The sequence below is a fragment of the Lepidochelys kempii genome, chromosome 1 (genome assembly GCF_965140285.1).
Source record: "Lepidochelys kempii isolate rLepKem1 chromosome 1, rLepKem1.hap1, whole genome shotgun sequence".
Lineage (NCBI taxonomy): Eukaryota > Metazoa > Chordata > Testudines > Cheloniidae > Lepidochelys > Lepidochelys kempii.
The window spans coordinates 64,778,863-64,787,884 of record NC_136380.1 but is presented as its reverse complement, the minus strand read 5'-3'; positions in this window follow the sequence as shown (position 1 = coordinate 64,787,884).

Sequence of the window (9,022 nt, the reverse complement as noted above, 5' to 3'; positions counted from 1 at the left end):
AAAGAAAATAACAGAACGCCACTAGCCATCACCTTCAGCCCCCAACTAAAGCCTCTCCAACACATCATCAAGGATCTACAACCTATCCTGAAGGACAACCCATCACTCTCACAGATCTTGGGAGACAGGCCAGTCCTTGCTTATAGACAGCCCCCCAACCTGAAGCAAATATTCACCAGCAACCGCACACCACACAACAGAACCACTAACCTAGGAACCTATCCCTGCAACAAAGCCCGTTGCCAACTGTGTCCACATATCTATTCAGGGGACACCATCATAGGGCCTAATCACATCAGCCACACTATCAGAGGCTCGTTCACCTGCACATCTACTAATGTGATATATGCCATCATGTGCCAGCAATGCCCCTCTGCCATGTACATTGGTCAAACTGGACAGTCTCTACCTAAAAGAATAAATGGTCACAAATCAGACGTCAAGAATTATAACATTAAAAAAACAGTTGGAGAACACTTCAATCTCTTTGATCACTCGATTACAGACTTAAAAGTTGCAATTCTTCGACAAAAAAACTTCAAAAACAGACTCCAACGAGAGACTGCTGAATTGGAATTAATTTGCAAACTGAATACAATTAACTTAGGCTTGAATAGAGACTGGGAGTGGATGAGTCATTACACAAAGTAAAGCTATTTCCCCTTGTTTATTCTCTCCCCTCCCCTACCCCCCACTGTTCCTCAGACATTCTTGTCAACTGCTGGAAATGGCCAACCTTGATTATCACTACAAAAGGTTTCCCCCACCCCACCCCACCCCACCCCCGCTTTCCTGCTGGTAATAGTTCACCTTAAATGATCACTCTTGTTACAGTGTGTATGGTAACACCCATTGTTTCATGTTCTCTATGTATATAAATCTCCCCACTGTATTTTCCACTGAATGCATCCGATGAAGTGAGCTGTAGCTCACGAAAGCTTATGCTCTAATAAATTTGTTAGTCTCTAAGGTGCCACAAGTACTCCTTTTCTTTTTGCGGATAAAAATTAACACAGCTGCTACTCTGAAAAATATTCCATAAAGGACACTGCAACTTAGATAAAAACATTTCTGAGAAATACTGATCCTAAAACAATAATATACACAGTACTAAACTTTAAAAATTCAGTAGGTCTCAGATTTTACAAGAATCTACAAGTCAGTCCATTTTTAAGTTTCTGACTCCAGCCATTTCTTTGCTAGGGAAGTGTTAGATTCACACAAAAAATCCTGCAGGCCATCTAAGACGCTTCTTATGCAATTAACAGAGTAACTTGTAAATTCTCAGATAATTCATACTGTGCTCAACAAATGTATGCTGTAAATTTGAGGATACACTGTAAAAAAAACATGTACTCCCTCCTTTATGTCCAAATCTCAGCGCAAGCAGAGCCTGTAAAGTGTCTATAATATTTCAAGATGACAGTCTGTGGGTATGGGTATCTCCTACACTGCAAAAGAAGGTGTAGTCTTAATGTGGATTAGCTAACCTGAGGTAAAATAGCAGTGAAGACACAACAAGTCAGTTTTTAACTAAGGTTAGTAGCTTGAGTTAAAATAAAGCATACAGGTGAGCCTGGAGTTGAACTCAAGCTGCTAATCCGAATGAAAAGCCAAGTCACCATGGTTGCTATTTTAATTCAAATGAGCTAGAGCAGATGAGCTAACCTGAGTTAAGAACACATCTTTTTTTGTATAAACACACCCTATGACACATAACACGGAACTCGCAGGGAGAGGGGAAGATACAGTAGCTTTCCGCCATCTTTGTGTCCTACTGATCCTGATCTGTTCATGAGATTGAAGAAGCCCCCAGCATAATTTAGGGAGCTCTAGAAGCCTACCTAAGTTATAGCAACCCCTCTGGGTTACCTTATGGACTATAGCACTGCTTGGAATTTCTTCAGTACCGTTCACAGTGAATCCAGATACCAGGGCTTATGAGGCAGATTTCCATAGTGTCTGTGCTGGGGGATCCTACTCCTGGCAACATATCAGGTGTTTGGGGTCCCTTTACACTGCCCCAGTTCTTTTACCTGGCACACAGGGGTGGGAGCAGCAGTGGGGATCTCACCTGCAGTATTTATGTGAGACCAGATGCTATCCCCACTTACTCAGTTTGAGTAATACTTTACTCCACAAGTAATCCCACTAATTCCAGTGGGACTGCTCGTGGGAGGTAAATTGTTTCTTAATGTTTGAGTGGCAAAAGTGTGCCCTTTATAAGCAAGGAATGTTTGGATCTTGGGTTTGAGTTTCACGCTATTATAGAGACATAACATTTGAATTTGAGCCTTCTGTTCACTCCCATCTCTACATTTTAGAATGAACCCAATTTTTTTATGAACACTGTTACTTTTAGTTACCTTGGAAACTTGTGCAGCATGCCCTTATTTGAAAAGCACTGTAACCTTCTTCTTGGAATCACTCTGCCACATTTTGATCCATACTTCCATTAAAGCCTAGCATAACCCATTCATGAAAACACATCTTTAGCACATAAAAAGTGACTGGTACTCTTAAGTATTTTGAATGAGTTTTCTTTTGTAACTTTTTAGCCAGCAAGGACAATTCTATTGGTTTTGTTCATCTGCAGCTCTTTAATACTAGAAAATTAGATTGTGAAATCTATATACTCTGCCATCTCATCGCCAGCCTAAGCAGGCTACATAGCTCCAGTGATTCTCTTTAATGAGGTGGAAATGTACATAATGGCTTTAAATATGCAGGCTAACATTTTCTTCAGTCTATATTATACAGATCATTATATAGTTGTCTCCGTATAACAGAAGTAATAGTATCTTATTGAGACCATGATCACACACATTGCAATCTTCTACATAGATGGGTATGTTTTGAAAAAAAAGTATAAAACTGATACAATAAGTAGTTATGGATTAACACTGCAGTCATGTAACAAGTTATGGGAAGTGGGCCATTGGCAGCAGGCTTGTAATGATGTAACCCACATTCCAGTTTATCATACAACTGGAGTGCTGTCAAATAATTCAAAAAGTTTTTTGAGCCATCAGATATAACAGGGAAAGTAAAAGAATTGATTCATCATTGCTTCTCACAGTAGTTAGGATAGATAGATAGATAGATAGATAGATTTATTTATCCTTCAACTTGCTGCCTCTTTAGCAGTCTTCTTGCTTGTGTTTTAATGACAGAAACTTCTTTATTTACCAGTTAGAATTTTCTGGAATAATAGTGATCTAGTCATTCAAATAATTTTTGATACCCTCCATCTCTATCCATATATTTCTTTTCTACATGTAGGAAACATCACAAGTTCACAGACGTGTGCACACACACACAAAAACATGTTTTCATCCATGTCATTTCTCCGTTCATTTCAATTTTATTTTAACTTTAGTAGCTTGAGAAACTAGACCTGCAGCAAAGTGTTCAAAAGAGTTTCAAACTCAGTTAAAGTAAGCTCCCAAACTTGAGGCTGTTACTCTTGGTTTTGACTGTTGCTCTCTGGAATGACTGGTCATGCCTGGGACAAGGAAAAGGCAGTGCCCTAATATATGTAGAAGTGGAGAATGGGAAGCAACAATTTGCTGAGATTTTTTTATTGGAAGTTTCTGTAAAGTGGTACAAGGGCCACTGATCAACATAGGATTCTGCAGCTTAGAGGAAGATCATGTATTAGGTCCATCATTCACTGTATTATAACAGATCTGTGGCCACTTAGGAACTTCACAGCTGTCACTATGTTGCATAGTGACCTTAGAACTTTCTGGTGGCATCAAGATGAGAACTCAGAGCCACCTTTTCCAAAACCAGAGACAGCTGGTACTAAAAGAAAGTCTCCAGTAAATAGAAAAGGAGTACCTGTGGCACCTTAGAGACTAACAAATTGATTTGAGCATAAGCTTTCGTGAGCTACAGCTCACTGTAACTGTCAGAAGAGGTGGAAGTTTTGACCAACTCCCTGGTGCTTTGATTGTCTCACTGAGGTGGGAGCAGTTTATTGACGAAGAAGGAGTTCAGCAGACAGGATTAGGACACTTTTTAAACATGATTTACAGTATTTCTTAGGTGGTGGGAAATTGCTACATATTCTCTTGAACACCAGGGAGCCAATAATCCTAGCAGCTGAGGTCAGTGGTGGTTGCAGGTGTACAATGGATGGGTTCAATGAGCCCTGCAGGCTGCTGTAGGAAGGGTAGCATATTAGCCTAGTTTAACAAACCAAGCCACATTAATCCTTTTACTAAGGAGGGGATCAGTTCTGGGAAGAATGGAGCTGTGATCCCATTCTTGTCAACATTGACACTGCTGCTGGTCTCTGAGTGCTGCAATTTTATTTATGAGCCTTGCGGTATAGAACAATGTTTTTTTACCAGTAGCAGGAACATGTGTTTATGGAGAGCTAGTTAAAAAAAAGTAAAATATATTAGTCATTTCTGGAAATTTGATACTGTTGTTGAAATTTCAACATTTTTTAATTCCATCCAGCTGGTTGATTGATGTTTTCATTTAAAAAAAAGATGGGTGGAGGTCTGTGAAACCAGAATTTTCGAAGAAAAATGACATTAAAAAAACCATTAAAAAGTTTTAAACTAGCAATATGGTTGTGCGTTGGTGCCTGTGTAACACAAATCCTTTCCTCCACATCTGAAGAGGATGATGATACATCTGCTGTTGTCATTTCATAATTTATGGTCCTGATTTTACATAAGAAGACTTGGGGCCTGATGCAAAGTCCATTGATGTCACTGTAAAGAGGAGGAAGTGGGGTTCACCAGCATGGGGAATCAGGTTCAGGGAACTGGGATAATATTATTTTAGAAGGGATGGGGACATCTGCTGGTGGATGAGGATGCAGCCTAGGAAAAGTTGGACTCTTATCTCTCTCATTCAACTAAAAAAGGCCATCACTTTCCCAGCAAAGTTTCCTCCTTCAGACCTTCTCCACCTGCAAGTCCCTCCTGTCCACCCAGGCTTTGAGCAGAAGAACAATCCCAGAGATCTCCATGGTTGCTCCTGTGCCTCCTCACATCTTGAAATAGGTACTACCCCCCTACTGCTTGGGTTCTGCAAAACTTGTAGGGCACCCCCAGCTGTATAAGGAGTCTCAGAGCCAAATAGTCTACTGCTATTTGAAGAGGATGGGGCTCCTGACTCCCATTCTCCTACTCCTTTAGTATAGTTCCCTGATTCCCTAGCCCTGGGACAGGTTGAGGATAGCAGAGCCGAGAGCTTGGCAGCTTGCCTTGGGGCTTGCCAAACCTGTCCCAGCTGGCCAGTTAGATCGGTATGACCTTCCTGAGGGCAGTTTCTCTGAAGGTGTCTAGGAGTCTCTTTGGGAAACTATAGAGCATCTTTCAGCTCTCCCCCAGAGCTGCCCAGCAGCTGACTGGAACTTCCTGCTCTTTAAATCCTTGATTTTCCCAAGACAAGAATTACAGGATGTGACATGCCCTGGCGTACAACCTCGATTCTGGAATTGCTGCGCCCCCTTAGCTCTCTAGCTCAGGGTAGCTCTTATACTGCTCTGCTAGTGACAAGCAGCCCTTTCAGGCTTTGCTCTCACACAGTCATGGGAAGGCACACCCAAAGTTACATGAAGTCTTTCACAGCCACTCATCAACAGTATACAGGAAGACACCCACAACTTCCCCCAACCACAGCCTTGCACCCCAGAAATGTGTGTCTTACACTGTTCAAGACTCCCTTGATCAGAGTAAGGTCACTAATTAGTTCATCATACCATCAAAGGGTCTGAATATGCCCCAGCCTTTGTAATCTGAGTAGATTCACCAAACTTCAGTCAATATATGATATGATAAAATCATGATTGATGTGGAGAAAGTAAATAAGGCAGTGTTATTTACTCCTTCTCATAACACAAGAACTAGGGGGTCACCAAATGAAATTACTAGGCAGCACATTTAAAAACAAAACAAAAGGAAGTATTTCTTCACACAATGCACAACCTGTGGAACTCCTTGCCAGAGGATGTTGTGAAAGCCAAGACTATAACAGGGTTCAAAAAAGAATTAGATAAATTCATGGAGGATAGGTCCATCAACGGCTATTAGCCAGGATGGACAGGATGGTGTCCCTTACCTCTGTTTGCCAGAATGAGCAACAAGGAATGGATCACTTTATGATTACCTGTTCTGTTCATTCCCTCTAGGGCACCAGGCATTGGCCACTGTCGGAAGACAGGATACTGGGCTAGGCGGACCTTTGGTCTGACCCAGTATGGCCGTTCTTATGTTATGTAAAAATGCACTGTCTTAGATAACACATTAAAATAAGTTTATTAAACTACAGAAAGATAGGTTTTAAGTGATTATAAGTGAAATATTCATAGAATTGGTTACAAAAAGATAAAAACAGAAAGCTATTTCTTAAACTTTATCAGGCTATGTCAAATTTGAAGCAATAAGGTTCCTCTTACCCAAAAGTCTACAGCAGTCTGTGCTAATTGGAAAGTTAGGACGACTCCCACCAGTTCAAATGTTTCTCTGTCTTCCAAACACTCTTGTTGCCTTCAGTGTAGGTGGTTGAGGAGAGGTAAAGTGGTGATGTCATTGTCCCTTATTTAAACTCTTCTCCGTGCATTCAGGAATTGCCCCCTCTTCTCCTCCCCCACCCGCTAACCCCGCTGGGGTGCAGACACTCCGTCTGTGGTGCACCTAAAATTTGTACTGTCTCTCAGGTGAATTGCAAATCTTTTGCTCACACCTTTTGTGTACGTGAGGCTTGACATGTAAGGCTTTTGTTCACTATCCTTTGTTGCCTCTGAGGGGCCGGTCTCTGAGCATTCCCCAGACTCACATGTTTCAGCAACAAACATATGGCAAAAATTCATAACTTCATATACAATGATGATGCACACATTTTAGCAGGATAGTGATGCTAAATTAGAACTTTTCCAATGATACCTTACAAGGCATACTTTGCACAAGATTTATCATATTTCTGTAAAAGCAGTTACCATAATAGCGTAGACTGTCACACAGGGCCAGTGGGGTGAGGCCAGCCTTGCCCACAGCAGCTCTTTAACCCCTTTGTCACCAGTGTGGGATTTATACATCCCATCACAGCAGGCTCCTTCACTTCTGTCTTGCCACTGCTGAGGTGACAATGGGCAGACTTTAAGAGGCAGGACAAACAGTCTTACGCTCATGACCTTGGCAAAATTGGAGAAGTTTTTGGATAAGGAAAGAGATTGCCCTTCTGGTGGCTCTCTCTCCTCTCCAAATTACAGTTATAGCAAATAGATTCATGCCTAGGCAGGGACCAGTTTCCCACTGTTGAGAGACTACCCAGGAAGTGGAATATTTTCCCATGTCCAAGAAATTGTACATTACTTGGAGAGGTGGAGATACCCAGTAGATAGAGCGAATAGATATATGAAGTAGAGTAGAGGGTAATATGTCCTGAGATCCCAAGGAAAGCGACGATTTACTGCCATTGGCTTCCAGCAGACTCTTTCATGGAGGCAGAAGTTGAAAAGAAGGTGCAACCTTTAGAATGAACTAAACTTTCTCATTCTGAGAGTCAGGGATGTACTTTGCCACTGACATGTTACCTCCCTTCAATCTCCATCTTATTCAATCCACTTTCCATTGTGCTGCTATTACACAGTATGGCTTTAACAGCCATATGGTTTGGACATCATTAAAAGTATTATGCCCTGAGGCAGCAATAAGACACTGATCAGTTAATTAAATGATCATAATCCATAAGCAAACAAGGTTCATTCTGCCAGGAGCCTGACAGTTCTGTCTTAAAAAATATGATTGAGAATCATTTATTTGATCTAACTCTACTTCAACATTCAGGATGTGTGGAGCCCCATTGAGTCCCTAGGAAACGTAATCATACTTTGTTTGCGGCATCCATTCAGAAGTTAATGAGTCCCCCACTGTGTATGAGAAGCCTCTATTTAAGTGTCCTCCTTGCTGTAAGACTACCATAGCTAGAAAGCAACTTGTGCAGTTAACTGAAGTCACAGACTCCTGAGAAGTGACAGATTGAAAGGGAGAAAGACTGTACAGTTCCTGGAGAAAAGTTATTTTAATATAATACAATGATGACAGCTCTGTATATTTAAGCATCAGAAGCCTGATTTTTCTCTTCACCATTTGAACTTCTCATGATTTGGGGAAATGCTATTTTACATCCACTCTCACCTGTGCCAACACGAGCTGAAATGTTTGTAAATTTCCCAGTTATTTTTAACAAAAAATCTAAATAACTGTGCACATGAAAAACAGCCCTGGAAGCTTAAACATGCTTTAAGTGAAGACACTACGCCTTGTCATTTTCAAAGGGGTTGAGACACATCAGTTATACATTTTCATTCCTGCCTGTACAATAATGAATATTTATTACTTTTTAATTTACTTCTGTGCTACCTCCCAAATATGGGAACATTTTTTGTCTAGATGGTTGCTGCTGTGGCCTAAGGGACATGGGACTCCAGGGAAACTGGACTTTATTTCTGACGAGTCTTGGTGCAATCACCATACTTTGCTGAGGCTCAATTATCCCATGCATAAAATGCTTACCCACCAGTGTAAGTTTGCTATTTTGGAATAGCTACTGCAAACACAAGAAAAACAAAACACCGCCACTGGGATTCCTTTAAAACGGGCAATGCAAGAGAAAACATGCTTTAATTTATTTACTTAAGTGTAGTACATTGATGAAGTTTAAGGAGGTGCTTGTGCTCAGGGCCAGATTAACCTTTTGTGGGCCTGGCACCAAACATATTTGTGGGCCCCCGTGGCGGCAATGGAGCATGGTGCGGGGAGCTCAGTCCCCAGAGTGAGTGGCCAGCCAGGGGCAATGGGGCATGGCATGGCAGGGGCGGCCCTGCTCCACCCAGCCCAGTGTGAGGGCACTATTTACAAACCACAGTTGCCAGTCGCACAGTGGCCCGCCCGGGCCTGTGCTGCCAGCAGGTCCCTTCCCCTTGGGGGCAGGTCCATGTTACGCCACACAGTCCCCCCCACCCACCATACCCTGACTCCCTATGGCCAGAGCCCCC